Source organism: Haliotis rubra, unplaced genomic scaffold, assembly GCF_003918875.1.
Source record: "Haliotis rubra isolate DU_JTF1 unplaced genomic scaffold, ASM391887v1 Scf92, whole genome shotgun sequence".
Lineage (NCBI taxonomy): Eukaryota > Metazoa > Mollusca > Gastropoda > Lepetellida > Haliotidae > Haliotis > Haliotis rubra.
Window position 1 is genome coordinate 1166532 of NW_025767657.1, and position 17683 is coordinate 1184214.

A 17683-nucleotide genomic window follows, 5' to 3' on the forward strand; every position below is an offset into this window, starting at 1 on the left:
GAGCAGAAAATATCTATTACAGATAAAGAAAACATGGTATTCATCTTCTACAACATTCATATCACAGTGCAAACAAATAGATTCTATATTAGAATTGTCATTGACTTTCTTTTTACGTTGTTGATTTACCCTGAAATCATGAAGAGATATACGAAATTTATTCATCGATCTAACTAAGTTTCTATTTTCAAGTTTATGGATATATACTCTCCCGAAAAAGAAACGCATCATGAAAATAGCAATTTCATGTAGCAATGAATTAAAACATGATTCATTTTACAAAAGGTTTTGCTATGTTCATGAGTCCTATGGTGTTTATGTTTTGAAACATCACAACAAAACGCACCATCCGTAAAATACCCGTATTTAACAGCATGATTTTCAATTTCGGCGTGTAGTGTCACAGAATACACAATGCACATGTAATGCACGTGAAAGTTGGGGATCAGATAGTTTCAATGATGGGTATAAAAGGTTGATCGCTGTCTGTCGATTATTCACTGTATTTGGAATATTGTTGACGAAGCAAAATGCCACGTCTAAGTGAAGCCAACCGTCATATCGCCATTGGTTTGCTTGAAGCTGGCCAGTCTCAACGTGCAGTTGCCCGACGCATGAATGTTCACCAAAGCACCATTTCACGTCTCTGGGAGAGATATCACCGGCAGAATGCGGTAGCAGATGCCCCTCGTAGTGCGCGACCTCGAGCGACCACTGCGGCGCAGGATCGCTACATCCGGGTACATCACCTGCGTCATCGAACAGCTACGGCGACCAGTACCGCTCGACAAATACCCGGATTGAGGAGGCTTTTTGCACAGACCGTCAGGAACAGGTTGAGAGAGGCTGGTTTACGTGCCAGAAGACCTTATTTTGGCCCTGTGCTTCGACAACAACATCGTCGACATCGAGTTCAATGGTGCACCAACGTTCAGGCCTGGAACCTACCGAACTGGCGTAGAATCTGGTTCAGTGATGAAACACGATTGCTATTGGAACGACGCCATGGAAGGATGCGGGTGTACAGACGTCGACGTAAACGTTTCACCGACGCTTGCGTTCCGCAGGTGGACAGATTCGGCCGGGACAGTGTTATGATGTGGGGTGGGATCACCGGCCGTAGGAGAAGTGATTTGGTGATGATCCAGGGCAACCTGACAGCTCAACGGTACTGTGACGAAATCCTACGCCCACACCTCCTTCATTGATCGCCAGAGGGAGTTGTTTCAACAGGACAATGCCAGGCCCCACACAGCACGTCACACTAGAGACTTCCTCCAGAACCACAACATTAATGTGCTCCCCTGGCCCTCAAGATCACCGGACTTAAACCCGATCGAACATCTGTGGGATTCCCTGGACAGACGGGTGCGACGCCGTAACCCTCAGACCCAGACACTTCAGCAACTCGCACAGGCACTACAGGCAGAGTGGGCTGCGATTGGGCAACACGAGATTCTGAGACTTATTCGTTCGATGCCGAGGCGATGCCGTGCAGTTCTGGATGCCCACGGTGGTCACACGAGGTATTGACTTCAGCGCCACCACACGTCTCCATGTGACACTCAAACTGACTTTCCTGGGGTTGGTGCCAAAGACGGATAAGTCTGCATTCCGAGTGTGCAATTTCGTGCAATTTGGAATAAGTTCTTTATACTAGAATAGTGTGACAAATATGATGATGATTCAATACTTTGCTGCGAGTATTGAATGTACCTATCAATGAAACGTCTACTGAAAGTAGATATGAAAATAGTGGCATCACCAACATCTTGCATAATCCATACATAGGTAAAACCGCTTGTAAATAACATCTCACGAACGTGAGAAACCCAGTTAATTTTACCATGTTCGTCATGTAATTTAAGCATTTCATAACAATGTAAAGGATGACGTGAAACATTCATTCTTAGTAACTTAATCCAATATTTTATAACTTTTATCTGCGTGTTTATGAATAAACAGTATCGTCCGGTTTCTCCAAGAATAGCTTTGTTCGCGGCATATTTTGAGGAAGCTTGTTTGTACTTTTTCTATAACTTTGTGGTATTTTACCACCAAACCCACCACCCCATCCCCACCCCCAAACCCCCATTACGCAGATCGATGTTCATGCTGTTGATCACTGGATTGTCTGGTCCAGACTCGATTATTTACAGACCGCCGCCATATAGCTGGAATATTGCTGAGTGCAGCGTAAAACTAAACTCACTCACTCACTCATCAATGTCGTTATTTATGTTATCTATTAACAATAAAAAAAATACAGTAACGCCAATGTGAAGAAAATACGTCTTACGTACCTTAACATAAGAGTGGGTTGATGTTGATGTTGATTGATTGATTGATTGGTTGACTCACTGATTGGTTGATCGGTTGACTGGTTGATTGGTTGATCGGTTGACTGGTTGATTTGAAATCCTCTGTTGAAAAATCGAAAGCTGGTAGTCAAGTTGACAATACCAATAGTTATTGCGCCCTTTCGTGGTCCCAGAGTCCACTAGTAAGGGTTTCAATCCCGAATGAGCCCGAGTATGGCAGCAGCTTTGCACTACAATTTGGTTTCACTACAGTGTATAAAACCTACGACCTGTAAGTTGACATCCTAATATAGATTGATGTCCATGCTGTTGATCACTGGATTGACTGGTCTTGACCCGATTTTTTACAGACCGCCGCCATACAGCTGGATCCAGACAATCCAGTGATCAACCAGGAGCTCAGGTATACATGTAGCAAAGAAAGTGAAGCGACTGTCTTCAGTGACAAGTCCTGGGTTCGATCCCATACTCATATCAATCGAGTTCCAGGGGCGGTGGGGGTTGCTATGCATTAAAGTCATCGTTCGTCCCGCCAAATATCTCACATGGGTACAGTATGTGGCGTCAACTTGCTGTCTCCTCCATATTCCTGGAATATGAACCCATTAAGATCTGGGTTAGAATTGGCCTTCAGTAACCCATGCTTGTAAGAGGCGATTAACGGGATCGGGTGGTCAAACCCGCTGACTTGGTGGACACATGTCATCGTATCCCTGTTGCCAAGATCGATGTCTATGCTGTTGTTCACTCGATTGTCTGGTCCAGACTCAATTATTTACAGACCGCCGCCATATAGCTGGAATATTGCTAATTGTGGCGTAAAACAACCAACCACCCAACCTGGAATATATCTAAAAAACGTGAAATATGTACTAAAACTCGTGGTGTCCCGCTTGGAGACATGTCATGAGTGAGTGAGTTTAGTTTTACGCCGTGTTTAGCAATATTCCAGCAATATCACGGCGGGGGACACCAGAAATGGGCTTCACATTTTGTAACCATGTGGGAATCGAACCCGGGTCTTCAGCGTGACGAGCGGACGCTTTAACCACAAGGCTACCCCACCGCCCCGGAGACATGTCATGACCTACAGCAGTGCAAAAGCAACACTTATTCGCCCACTTGTACCAGTGAACACACATAACGTCGTCCTCACTAAAATAAAACTTAAGATATTAATAATATGTTTGAAGTTTAATATAACTCTTGAGTGAATGACCGGAAGTTAGCCAGATTGAGAGACGGACACGAAACAGTAGTCGCCATAGACGGGAAATGAGCGATTACATTTGCAATTACAACTATACTGGTCAATAATCGTTGTGTTGAAACGCTCATACTCTTGAGTTGTAGGAGTGTAAAGTGAAGGAGGGTGGAGCCAGGGGAAGGAGACTGCAACGCGACACAGCTGAACGGCACCTGGAAGTGTGCATATGTGTATGTATGGGTTAAAGAATGGGATGAGGAAGTATATATGTGTCTACAATGTGGTGGAGTGCGGCGAGAGCTGCCTTTGTGTGGATATGCAAAATATCGTGGGAAAATGGGTGCATACATATGTGTGTATGGTGTGATGGAGTTTGGGAGGGATCCACATGTGTGCAGGGTTGTACATAGACCTTGAAAAACAGGAGTCACGGTGACTCAAGAGTAAATGGTTTTGGGAGTCATTGTGTGCATCACCAAAATATTTTGTCAATGAAATAATTCCGTTTTTAATTCTAAACAAAGCAAGGGCTGTGAAAGAATATTTTGTGGTATTGTCCTATGTTGTAAGTAATCGTACGTACTTAGTGGAGTGTTCCTAGTTTGGTGATCTACCTTCAGTTGTTAGCGATCTATAGCCCGTGTTTATATTGTATGTCTTCTTTAATTGAAATGTTTTAGCTTTGTTCGCTAGTTTTATATTATATCTGTGATTCTCTAGTAGTTTTACTGTCCATCGTCGACAGGTTTTAATCTTCAAAATATTTTCACTTTTTATTGTATAAATTGTTTTCGTCACGATATGGCTGAGATATTGTCGATGTGACGTTAAATATTAACTCACTCACTCACTCACTTAGCGGAGTTATCTGGATTCAAGTTCCACTTACTTGTAGTTGACGGTGGATGGATGCACATGTGTGGTGTGATTGAGTGGGGTGTTAGGTTTGGGGTTGAAGGTGTGTACGTATGTGTATGTGGCATGGTGGAGTTTGGGAAGGGTGTACATGTGTGTGTGGTGTGGTGAAGTTTGGGAAGGTTGTACATGTGTGTGGAGGGATGGGGTGGGAGTGATGGAATGAGGGGAGGGTGAAAGCTGGCCACTTGGGTTGTCCAGTCGTTGAAGGCGCTGCAGCACGCTGTGCAGTGTTGGTTACCTGAGGGACACTTGGTGTCCATGACTGTGGGTTCAAACACTGATCAGTTGACTGGGGTAATAACTTTAGCGCACCTTGTGTATGGAAGCGCAATAAATGTTCATACATTATTATTACGTGAAAAATCGAAACCGAATTTTCGGCTTGACGAGGAACCCTGCCAGGTGACGACTGCCTGGCCAACTTTGCTTGACCGCCCCCAAGGATATGTGTTGCATTTAAATGTTTCCTCCAATGGGAATTTCATGAAATTACAGTTTTACAAGTCAGGAAGAACCGTCATCGAATATCTGTGTTGATAACGGTATCAATATTTATTCACAGATTCTCACAATTTGTGTTGTAAATTTCTGTTTTTCTCCAAAATCTACCATCAATGTCAAGGGCGAACAACAAGCACGTCAACGCCTGAGAAAATGGAGTATGGATTATCTGACTATTATATGATTATCTAATTCCATTAGAAGGAAATAAGTTATCTGGATCTGGGAAATCCCTTGATGGCACCACTTGTTCTGGAAATCAACGTCCTGTCCCCTGCTTGATAGATACCGACATAAACACAATTTGTATAAAAAAGAATGTCTTTGTAGTCAGACATAGCACTTCTACACTCCCGCCAAGAGGCAGTGGATAAATAACCGAACAATCAAGAAAGGACCAAAACATTCAGTCACACGATCGCGCAGGTAATGATTCTGTTGAAGGTATAAATGATGACATTGTGAATGATCTAGGGCGTGGTTCTTGGATGGAGTTGAATTTCACCCAACAATAGGGTTTAAGCCAGTGGAAAGAAGAAGCCGTTACAGCTGATTTTAATAACACATGTTACCTGAGAAAGCGTGAATGTTTAATTAGCCTCTGATCCCCTTGGTGCGGTCAAGCAAGGTCAAGCTCACCAAAATGCCATTGCTTATTTCGGGCAACAATGCTGTCATCCAGTCACTGTTACTTGTAGGTGTCACGTGACACAACATGGCGGACGTCGCGATCGCTTTAGGGAACTGGCCTCAGACCCAAAGTATTTTCCTTCGTTGCTATCTTCAGTGACATGACAGACAAGGTAGTTAAAAGCATAAAAACATAACCAAGGGACGCAACTCTAAACAGCGCTCGGCGATGCCTAAGAGTCATGGGACACCCGTGCCCACGATAAGCTACATGGACAATTAAACCATATCGACTATGTGCAGATGCATAGTTGCACATTTTACAAAGCGAATGTAACAACGCATTCCCTCGAGGCAAGGTAGTGATGATTTGACTTTTAAAGTCCAGTTTCCTCCCTTGCCGAACTCGGCTGAAACTTTGGTGTTTTGGCTCGACTATTTTGTGCATAGCCCAAGACCGCAGCCCAAAATCTACATGTTTGCAGGTGTCTCTCGGTTCAAGGATTTGCGAAACATGTGTATCTTCTACTGGTCGTCAACAGATATTTATAATTAAGGTCTTAAAGTATTTTTAAGCACACCGAGAGCTAATACCTGTATAATTACAGTGCAGATCGTTATTATCGATCAGACTGTATTGACTGGGTGCCGACATGTTTGTCTGAAGCAAATGCAACATTATGATCAGTGAAATCTGATTGGTCAATGCTAAGGACATAGAAGGGACATAACTCATAATAGTCATGACGGTACGATCGAACCACAAATTGGTAATCTTCAGTAATGACTTCAATTGTCAGTTAATAGTTGGAAGATGGTTCCAACGCAATTCCAAATCATCTTCACGTTGGAGATTGGCAAGTTATCTATCGTGATGTATTGAACACTAAGCCACTGGATGTTGTTGTTTGACAGCCAGCAAATTGACATCTGTAACAGTTCGACATTCTGTAACCCGTGAAGATCCGGGTTAGAATTGATCTTCAGTAACCCATGCTTGTCGTTAGAAGCGACTAACGGGATCTGGTGGTCAGGCTCGCTAACTTGGTTGACACATGTCACTGTATCCCAATTGCGTACATTGATGCTCATGTTGCTGATCACTGGATTGTCTGGTTCCAGATTCGATTATTTACAGACCGCCGCCAAATAGCTGGAATATTGCTGAGTACGGCGTAAAACTAAACTCACTCACGCACTTGACATTCTGCACTATGCACTATGAAAGACGACGTGCAAATGTTGAGCAACAGCACTGCGCAGTTCAAAGCATCAAAGCGATGAAAACACTGGATGTTGCTGCACGTGTTGTTCGTGATGTTTGACCTTATATTGATAAAAATGTCTGCCAGTGTAGGTTACACATGATAAATCAGATGAAACATTTTAAGCTGTCGGCGTCCTTCCCTGTACTGTTACAGTTTGGCCCGACCTTGACCTTGACATTCATGTGATACTTGTGGAAGGATGAGGTATTGTGTTCCCTTAACTGCTCTTCATGCCGACTTTCGATTCCCCAAATAGGTACAATATGCAAGCTATTTTTCTGCTGCCATCGGCTGTGATTTGGCTAAAATTTTGTTGAAGACGCACAATAAAAACATATTCACCAAGTAACAAGTGAGGAGGATTAAAAGCGTCTTCTCTTTTAAGAATAACATTTAGTCTCAGTAATTATATATTTTGAAAAATACCAAAACATGCCAGTGCAATCTATTACTGTCAAATCATTCTATCCCTACTACAATATATATGTATATATAATTCATTAGCCTAAACAGTTCTTGTTCTAAAAACAACAAACTGAACGCACCAGTCCCATAAAAAAGTAATGAGGGTCAAACTTCAATAAATTTTACTATTCAAAATGTCTGTGTGGTACCAGAATAATGTTCTTATTGCTCCAAAAGATATGTTTAAAATTATGTATAGCTCACCTATATTTTACAAAATGGGTTTCTTTAATAATGAAGTTTCTATTATCAAATATAGGCCATATCGCCCGAAACGATATTTTCAACTATACAAAAATGAACAAATCTTTAAATCTCAAACCAGTCACATTACATATTTCAAATTCATGAATGGTAATCTGTTTGCCTCCCTCTGCTGACATCATCACATCATAGCAGAGCCTCCAACATTCATGGAATATGGTTTTGACACTCATGACATGATGCGATTGAAAGTCACATTGCTCGAACTCAATCCCTTCCATTGTTTACATAATAAAACACACAAAGGACTGTCAATGCAGATGCTAGGGCTTTCATTTACCCCACACAGTATGAAGTAAGGGTTGGATTTCAGCCCACAACTCAAACATTGACCAGTGAATCGGACTGCACGTTAAAGCTGCGTAAGGGAAATGGTCGATGAAGTAGAAGAAAGCTCTTTGAAACCAATGAAAGGAAATTACACATAGGTCTACTGACCTTTAAACACTCCCGGGAAATCATCTTTCCAGTTTCAGATTTGAAAATTTAAAGGAAACAAACTCTACATGCCATATAATTTAGAAAATATAGTTCATAAAATGTGATAATTTCTATTTACATTTAAAAGTGTTATGCAATATCAGATTAAAAGAATCTTTTCCTCCAATGATTTATGGGTTAATTGGACAGAGAAAGATACAACGAGTTTCACTGCACAGGGGAGATAAGTTAGTTGTATCGAAAACTGTCTCATTCTTTATAGGAGAATGGAGAATGCTGCATTCCTCAAGAGCCAGCGGGTGTTATCTTCATCTCAGCAGGTTCTGGAACTGATGAGTTCACCCTGCTTCATATTAGGCAAACTGAAAAACTAGATGACGTGACCTTCAGATGGAGCTGGATAGTGAGTATAGACTAATACTTGGTCTCTGAAATATATAATTTTGATAGGCAAATAACTCAATTTACATTGGAAAAGGACTGACTGACTGACTGAGTTTGGCTTTACGCCGCTTTTAGCAATATTCCAGCAACATCACGGCGGGGGACACCAGAAATGGGCTTCACACGTTCTACCCATGTGGGGATTCGAACCCCATTGGAAAGGAACCTCGGTCAGATGGGAGATTCACCTAAGTAACCTAAGTCTTATTGGACATTTATTGTATTAGTTTTGAAGAGTGAGTGAGTATTGTTTTACGCCGCTTTTAGCAATATTCCAGCAATATCACGGCGGGGGACACCAGAAATGGGCTTCACATATTGTACCCATGTGGGGAATCGATCACGGGTCTTCGGCGTGACGAGCGAATGCTTTAACCACTAGGCTACCCCACCGCCCATTGTTGAAGAGAGATTAAGGTACAGGTGTACTTTATTAAATTGAATCAATGAAACCTAATTGTGACTAAACAGTTCAATGTGGACAGGAATGTAACAAGACCTTATAACTTGTATTTCCTAGTTTCCTTGTGTTTCTAATTTGGTCCAAGCACCGGGGTCTAAGTACTGGCGACATGAAATGAGTGAAATGCCAGCGAGCGAGTGAAATGCCAGGCCGCGTTTGTTACGGGGAAATAAAAACACTATGCCCCCTAGCATGTACCACCGTAGTGACTTTATGAATGTGATGCGGTCACAGATATGTGTTTATGTGACGACAAATAGATCACGGCAACCACGCCACCCTCAATCACATTTCAATAGATTAATAAGATTAAAAAAGTAGGGTCTTAATGTCGTCCTATAGATTAATATGATTAATAAAGTAGGGTTGATAAAAACATCCAACTGTAATGCATGTTTTGATACTACCACCTACGTGTGATCAACACCTCATGCACGCAGTCTCTGACCAGGGGATCAGGAGGCTGACAGGGGGTATGAGGAGGAGAGTGCTGGCTATCATACAGTCACATAAAGGTTACACTCAGTATTGACCTTGAGTCGTGTAAGACACGCAAACTGACATTTTGAATGTTCACATTCACCAATAAATTTAAAATTAAATAGTCCAGGGCCATATTTCTATAGACATGGCTCTGTATGAAAATCGGTGTTTTGCTTTTGTAAATGAGCATTTATCATCATAAAATCAACATGGATTCCAATCATTTTGTCGTTTGTGTCCATGGATCATACCGGTCATAAAAACGCATGTTTTCCCATCGTGGTCTCTACGAGAATGTATGTGATGTAATGTTTTATGTACGTGTTGAAAACCTATCATTGCAAATATACAGGATGTCCTTAATTAAGGTCTTTGTGTATAGAACGTGAGTGCAAAAGAAACCCAGTCTTGACACGTAACATATGTTATATTTGGGATTACACTTTTTTGGTAAAGTACAGATTATGGTATTTTTGTTGGGTTGAGTCCCACCCGGGATTCGAACCCACACCCTCAGAGTCGGGCACCTAATTGCCTAACAGAAAAAGTCAACCGCCTAACCCGCTCAGCCACCGTATGGGGTGTGCCCATGATCCCTAGTATGGTGATCTACCTTCAGTTGTTAGAGGGGCGGTGGGGTAGCCTAGTGGTCAAAGCGTTGGCTCGTCACGCCGAAGACCCGGGTTCGAATCCCCACATGGGTACAATGTGTGAAGCCCATTTCTGGTGTCCCCCGCCGTGATGTTGCTGGAATATTGCTAAAAGCGGCGTAAAACCAAACTCAGTCAGTCAGTCAGTTGTTGGCAATCTTTTTGCCTGTTTTCATATTGTACCGTTAAAGTTATATCGTTTTATGGTTATGTGCTAGTTTTAAGTATAACTCTGTTATAGACTAGTTATTTCACTGTCCTTCGCAGACAGGTAAGTATACAAGTTTTGCTTTTATTTCACGTATACATTTACAATTTTACAACTTTCATAGTCACTATATGGCTGAAATACTGCCAATGTGACTTTAAATTTTAACTCACCCACTCCGAGGGCATGGGTTCGAATCCCGGGTGGGCCTCAACCCAACAAAAGTACTAGAATCTGTACTCTATTCAGAAAGTGTAATCCCAAATATAACATATTTTACATTTGACCACTTTCTAAAATGGCATTGTTTATTCACAGTCTTGACACGTTTCCATGTTTCCATGCCCCGATCTAATCAGATCGTAGCGTGTGTTTGCAATCTAAACGCATTTTTGACACATTAAATGTTCCTTCTCCCCTATGATACGTTTGATAAGATTGCATGTTTCGGAATTTGTAAAAGCAACAAGTCTTTATTCAGACTGCAGATTTCATGTTGCAGACACGGAGAACGACAGGGTGCAATGGCGGTTTAATGTTCATGCTCTGGGACATCGTTATGTGTTTTGACATTTTGATGCCCTGATCGTATCTTTGCAGGATCACCGGGTGTAGTTTGAAGATGTTCTGTATACGATGACTGTCGGCGGTTTGTTTTCTGGCTGACATATCAGGGAGAGATTCTCTTCACGATCGCACAGACGCCATTGCAATTTGAGGCGGAACAGTTTCCCATTTGATAGTGTTGAATACACAACAATTTACACGTCATTGTAAACTGATATGTGCAGTCGTTAAAGCATGCTTGGATATTTTTAAGTCGCCCTATGTGTTAGTCAGTGAATGGAGAAACAGGGTACAGAATTTTATATAGCGACTTTGCTGAATTATTTGCAAACATTGTACACACAAGGACAAAACATATACGTGCAAATACAAACACGCACGCCCACACGCACGCACGCACCACAAACAACACATGCTCACAAACAAACTATACAATCACAAGCACAAAATACACACATGCAAATACAAACATGCACATACACACTCTACAGACACACATACGCACACACATACACGCCACACACAGCAAGCCACACACAATTAACGTAAACACACATATTTCAAACACAACACATGCACACACACACACACACACACTTACCCACCACACACATACACTTACGCACATACCATTCCACACCACACCACACAACCAACACAACACAACACAACACACACACACACACACAACACCACACCACACCACACCACACCACACCACACCACACCACACCACACCACACCACACCACACCACACCACACCACACCACACCACACCACACAACGCACTCAATGGTCCCTAGTATGGTGATCTACCTTTAGTTGTTGGCAATCTATAGCCTGGTATTTATGTTGTATTGTATTAATGGTAAGTACTTTTTGGATTTAAAAACTAGTTTTATATTCATATCTGTGACCTTCTAGTGGTTTTTACTGTCCTTCGGTAACAGGTTTGTTTGTTTTGTTTTAGTCACGATATGGCTGAAATATTGTCAATATCACTTGAAATTTTAACTCACTCACACACACATACAAACTCCTGTTTCGTAGTTGTAATGTTTCTGGGTTTGCACCACACCAGTGTCCATAGATTTCACCGAAGTGGTAAACATTTATGCTTTCCGCCCACATCATCATTAGGCTCTTATGGAGAAGAAGATTTCAATGTGTCACACTTTGCAGTTTACATTGAATAAGATCGTGATAAGCTTATAAGCTAAACTAGCGAAGTCCTGATAAGAAAGAACCGGCCAGACATCTTAGCATAATACCTTGAGTTCCAACAGCAGCAAACCCGAAATTGAAAAAACAACAACGATCTTTCCGATATATCTTGGACTGCAGAAAATCTGAAGTTCAGAAAAGAACGGCCCGTGAAGATCCGGGGTAGAATAGGTCTTCAGCAAACCATGCTTGCCGTACAAGGCGACTATGCTTGTCGTAAGAGGCGACTAACGGGATCGGTTGGTCAGGCTCGCTGACTTGGTTGACACATGTCATCGGTTCCCAATTGCGCAGATCGATGCTCATGCTGTTGATCACTGGATTGTCTGGTCCAGACTCGATTATTTACAGACCGCCGCCATATAGCTGGAACATTGCTAAATGCGGCGCTAAACTAAACTCACTCACTCAGAAAAGAACGCTCGCAATAAAGTCCACGCCATAAATACGTGCTTTCTTACTCATTTAGTCGTGTTGATTGGATGAGACAAGACATTTGAAAAAGTAATGTGAGCCAATAGATCCCTCCACCGAAGAAAGCTGAAGACCTAGGTTCGATTCCCCACATGGGTACATTGTGTGAGGCCCATTTCCGGCGACCCCACCGTGATATTGCTGAAGTAAAAGCGGCGTAAAACTAAACTCGCTCACTCTTCCTTCAAATTAATAAGCACGGTATATCCCAGGCTATGTAGAAGTTGTCATGGAAAATGATAATTATTCTTTGGACGAGAAACTGGGTGTTCTCTTTTTGCCTGCACGTAATCTTTGGGGATTGAAATTACTGGACCGTACTAATCCTTACAATCCTCAAACGTATCCGGGCCAACAAACCAGTCCTAGACCTTTTTCACCAATCCGATGAAATGTGTATAACAAGATGCACGAATAACATGGCAAATGTGCGGACCCGCTTACGAAATGTTTCTCTTGCATCCCAAAAACCAAGCTGTGCGACTCGGTGCCAATCTGCAGACTGACATTAGGAGAGTACCCGGGCCTCCTGCCAGGAACACAGCCCTCTCACTAGTCTGTCTCACAGTCCCTGAACCACACTGTTTTCCCTAAGTACTGTCTAGCCCTCTCTGCAATGCAAAGCCATAAACGATTATTTCCCAGGTTCTGGGAGTATCCCAACCCACCGGAGAACCTTTTCAATGTAAATGGGATTATTTGTTACAATCAAAATTATATATACATGTATTCAGGGACTAAGCGTTAGTCTGCTCTCTCACACTCTCGGCCAGATGGTTGAAGTTAACCAGAAGCATATGGTTTCAAAAGGAATGAAGTCCAGCCCAATTTCGTCTGTAGCAATCAAGTTAAAATACTTGTAGTAAATGCCCATATAAAATCCACACTCTGCATTAATGTTGATGCTCTCTATAACCCCAAAGGGAACATAATGTATCTAAATGACAAAATAGTTCTACAAGGCAGTTGTGATCATAAATCTGTGTAAAAATACAGACTGACATCCCACAATCTTTTTCTAATATTAACAATGATAACAGAAAATGTTAACTCAGCTAATTTTGAAGTATCCAAAAACAGTTAAAATGTTAAAATTCGTACCACACCTTTTAAAAACAAATGCAGATAAGATAGAATTTTAATTCCTAAATATGCACATATGCTGTCCATTTCTTACATCAAAGATCGGGCAAAATCTGACATTCACTGCTTCTTCAAAGCAATTGGTGTTTCATCATCGGCGTATGACAACAAAATTCATCTTCCGTTCTCATATCACATGATAAACAGCTCAAACGATAATTGGTAAAAACAGGAAACAGTGTTGGCAATAATACACATCCTTGTATTACACCAGAGCTTATATTTAACGGCTGTGTTAGGTATGCAATTACAGACGCACAATGCAGTCTGAGGACCGACCAAGATTGGATTGTTACGGGTATCGTGATCAAAGGCTTCTTCCGCGTCAATGAAAACAAACAAATGTATGGTTTTTTAACTGTTGCCTATCATTTACAGCAGAATAAAGGCTATAAATGTGTTCAAGGATGCAGTGTCATTCCCGAAACCCATAAAACAGCTGACGTGCACATTTATATTTCCAGCCACAAGTTTAGACAAGTATTCAAAATATTTGAGTAAGGTTTTATGTGATATGATAGAAAACATAGTGAGTGAGTGAGTTGAGTTGAGTTTTACGCCGCTTTTAGCAATATTCCGGCAATATCACGGCGGGGGACACCAGAAATGGGCTTAACATTGCACCCATGTGGGGAATCGAACCCGGTGTGACGAGCGAACGCTTTAACCACTAGACTACCCCACCGCCCCAGAATAAATAGTAATACCATGGCAACCTTAGCGGTACATTACTATCATTATATTACTGTGCATATCCTATTAAGTATAGGTGTAATAATACAGATGGAGTGTTTGTCGGTAAGTCAACTCTCCACTATGACGTCATGCAACTGCTCAACTCATCGTAGTTTCCGAGTGAGTTTTTAACCCGTTTAGTATTATTGCCCTTAAGCATATTCCACAAAACGATGTGCCTCAGTATGATCTATAAATGCTTTAATCCCATAATTGTTTTTACTCTATGTCTCCTTTAAAGAGCTTTTGGCACATCTGGCAGGGCCACAACTGGTATCATTATTTAGATCCTCTCACAACCCTCGCCAGCAGTTTAACACTCTTTTATGCCATATGCCATTATCAAATGTCGCATCTTGTATTCCATTTTCTCAGTGTAAGTAGCATGAATGTGGAAAACGGGGTGCGACAAGGAGATACCATGTTGCTGTGTTTGTTACTTGTCAGGGCTTATTTATTACAAAGGAAAGTGATTTTTATGGCATTCCGTCTCCTACTCTTTAACTTACTGGCACGAAGGATACAGAATGATTGTAGACGGTGTCGCTATTTGCAGGTTTTCACATTAGATTAGGATAACCCAGACGCCTCGGCTACATGTACCTGATACCGAATTCATGACGCGGTCTTTACTGCACGTACTACATCAAGCAACACACTGGGAACACCTGTCCTCAATAGTAAATATCGTTTTCAACACAAGGAACGTTTAAGTTAGACTAACGCTTAGTGTCTGAATATATATAATTTTGAAAGTAAGAAATAATCCCTTTTAAACTGAATAGGAGCCCCGGTTTGACAGGGAGATTTTGAACCTGTGGAAATCTAGACTTGCTTCATTTCGGTCTTTAGCATGGCAGAGAAGGGTAAGCAGTAAGGAAAATAATGCGGTTCAGGGACTGTGGGACAGAGTACGCACAAGTCTGTCCATCTGAAAAGAAGTGAGATAGAAGTGAGTGAGTGAGTTAGTTTAGTTTCACGCCGTTTTCAAGTAATATTCCACTAATATTACGGCGGGGACACTTGAAATTGGCTTCACACATTATTACCATGTGGGGAATCGAACCTGAGTCTTCGGCGTGGCGATCGAACGCTTTAACCTCTAGGCTATCATACCGCCCCACACCAAATGTTAGAAACATAGGCTACATGATTGAGTATGGAAGCCAATTTCATTTTAATGTGTTGTTTTATTTAGTGTTACGATTCACAATTTTCAAACTGATGTTTATTGAGGTGTTTGTACTCTGAAGTTACGTCAAGTCCTGCATCATGACATATCGCATTTTGTAACATGTTATGATTCGATGCGGCACCGAAGTGGCAAACAACCTGCGACAAGGAGAGGGCATGTCACTGTGTTTGTTACTGTTTCTTTGCTATGGACAGTTTTGCTACTTTGTCATACAAGGACAAACATTATAGTAATGTGAAGCTGATTTCTGGGCTAAGCGTCATGGATTGACGTCATCCTGCTCAACATATCTACCATTAAAGCCATGGATGATGTAACGCTGTCAATCAGTATTTGTATCTTAGGTCATATCACATTTCCCCAATGCCTGTAAAGAGACATAAACGAATGTAAAATTATCAAAAAAACTTGCTATTTAGTACTTCCTGTCAAAGGCCACTTGCCTGGAATTTATCGCATCTGTATGGACAAAAGATAAGGGGGTAGGGGGCAGCGGTGCTCATGGAGGAATGTCAAAGGGGGGGTATCTTATTCTTGAAGACAATTGCGACGCAGGTGTGGTTACGACATAACTTAGCATATTTCTGTAGTTGACGTATACTGCTCTTATTCGCCAACAGATTGTTTTCAAAGCAGTAGCTTCAGTTATGGGCGCTTGTTTTTCTATAGTGCACTCATGCCTCTTGCTCTGAAGTTGTTTAATCAACGGTTAAGGCATCATCATTAAAACTTTCAAAGATATTTATGGTGGACATGTTGAAGACAGTTGCCCAGGAAAGGACACACGTTATTATCAGAAATTAAAGTTATCTTATTTAGACATTTTTTTTTGTGGAATTTAAATTTTATTTCTGAATCCCTGTTACAGTCAAAACTAAGCAGCCAGGGGACAGCTCAGTCCGAAGATATACATTAATTTAATGGGATACAGGTGGAAATTTTTAACGAGACAAGACAATCCATTCACTCACCATTCACACAAATACAAGAATATTTGTAATTATCAAACATATTAAGAAGATAATTAATTCAGTCGTCTTTGAATAAGCCATGATATGAGAGCCATTTCAAATAAAATTCAGCGTTACAGCTTTTGTTACAGAAAATACATTTTTCAATACTATATCTCAATCTCAACTCACTTCTGAACTGAGCAAAATTTGGTAAAACCGAATTCAGCTTGCATTTGTACTAGTGATATTTTCCCAATAATATGAACAAGTCAAAAACAGAGTCAGTAAAAACATTTTTCTTACAGCCAAAAATTATCAGTTCCATAGTGAGATTGAGATTATGGATGTGGTCACAACCTTCTGTTAACCATGATAATAATTTTGACCAAAGAGTTTGCACAAGTTCACATTCCCATTACAAGTGACAAATAGATTCCTTTTCTTCATTACAGAATGAACATAAGTCAGAATCTTTTGTTTTAATTTTTTTAAGAAATGTATTGGTAATTAAAATTCTATGGAGTATCCTGTACTGGAACCACTGTGTCTTGTGTTGATTTAAACGATTTTAGGAAAATACAGTTCCAGTCAAGACCACACTGAAAATCCTCTTGCCACTTTAACTGTGCTCTTGGTGTCCTATTGGAAGAACAAAGGATATAGTAATAAGAGTTTGAGCCTTTATTAATTGAAAGTAACAACCGAGTAATTGGTGTATTTCCTGTACATTGTCCAGTGTTTTCTTTCACAATTGACAATCCAGCAAAATATTTTCTCATAGAGCTAATGACACCATAGTATTCTAAAATTGTTTAGAAATATTTTTAAAACTAGAACATAAATTGAGATCGAAACCAGCAAAATGCTTACCAAAAGCTGAGGAAATCCGTACGTGCCAAATCACATTATGTTTGATTCCAACTGGTAAGGTTTTGGTTTGTTTGTTTTGGGACGACTTGTTTGTTTTTGCTTTGTTATTGTTTCGTTGTTTGATTTTAACCAATGTAACGTTCCTAAATGTATTAAATATGACTTTAATCCCTCGGGCGTTGTGTTATGTCACTGAACTGTTTTATCTCAAGCGTTTTTTTAAGTATGTACAGTTATGCAGAGCAACAGTGTGTGAGC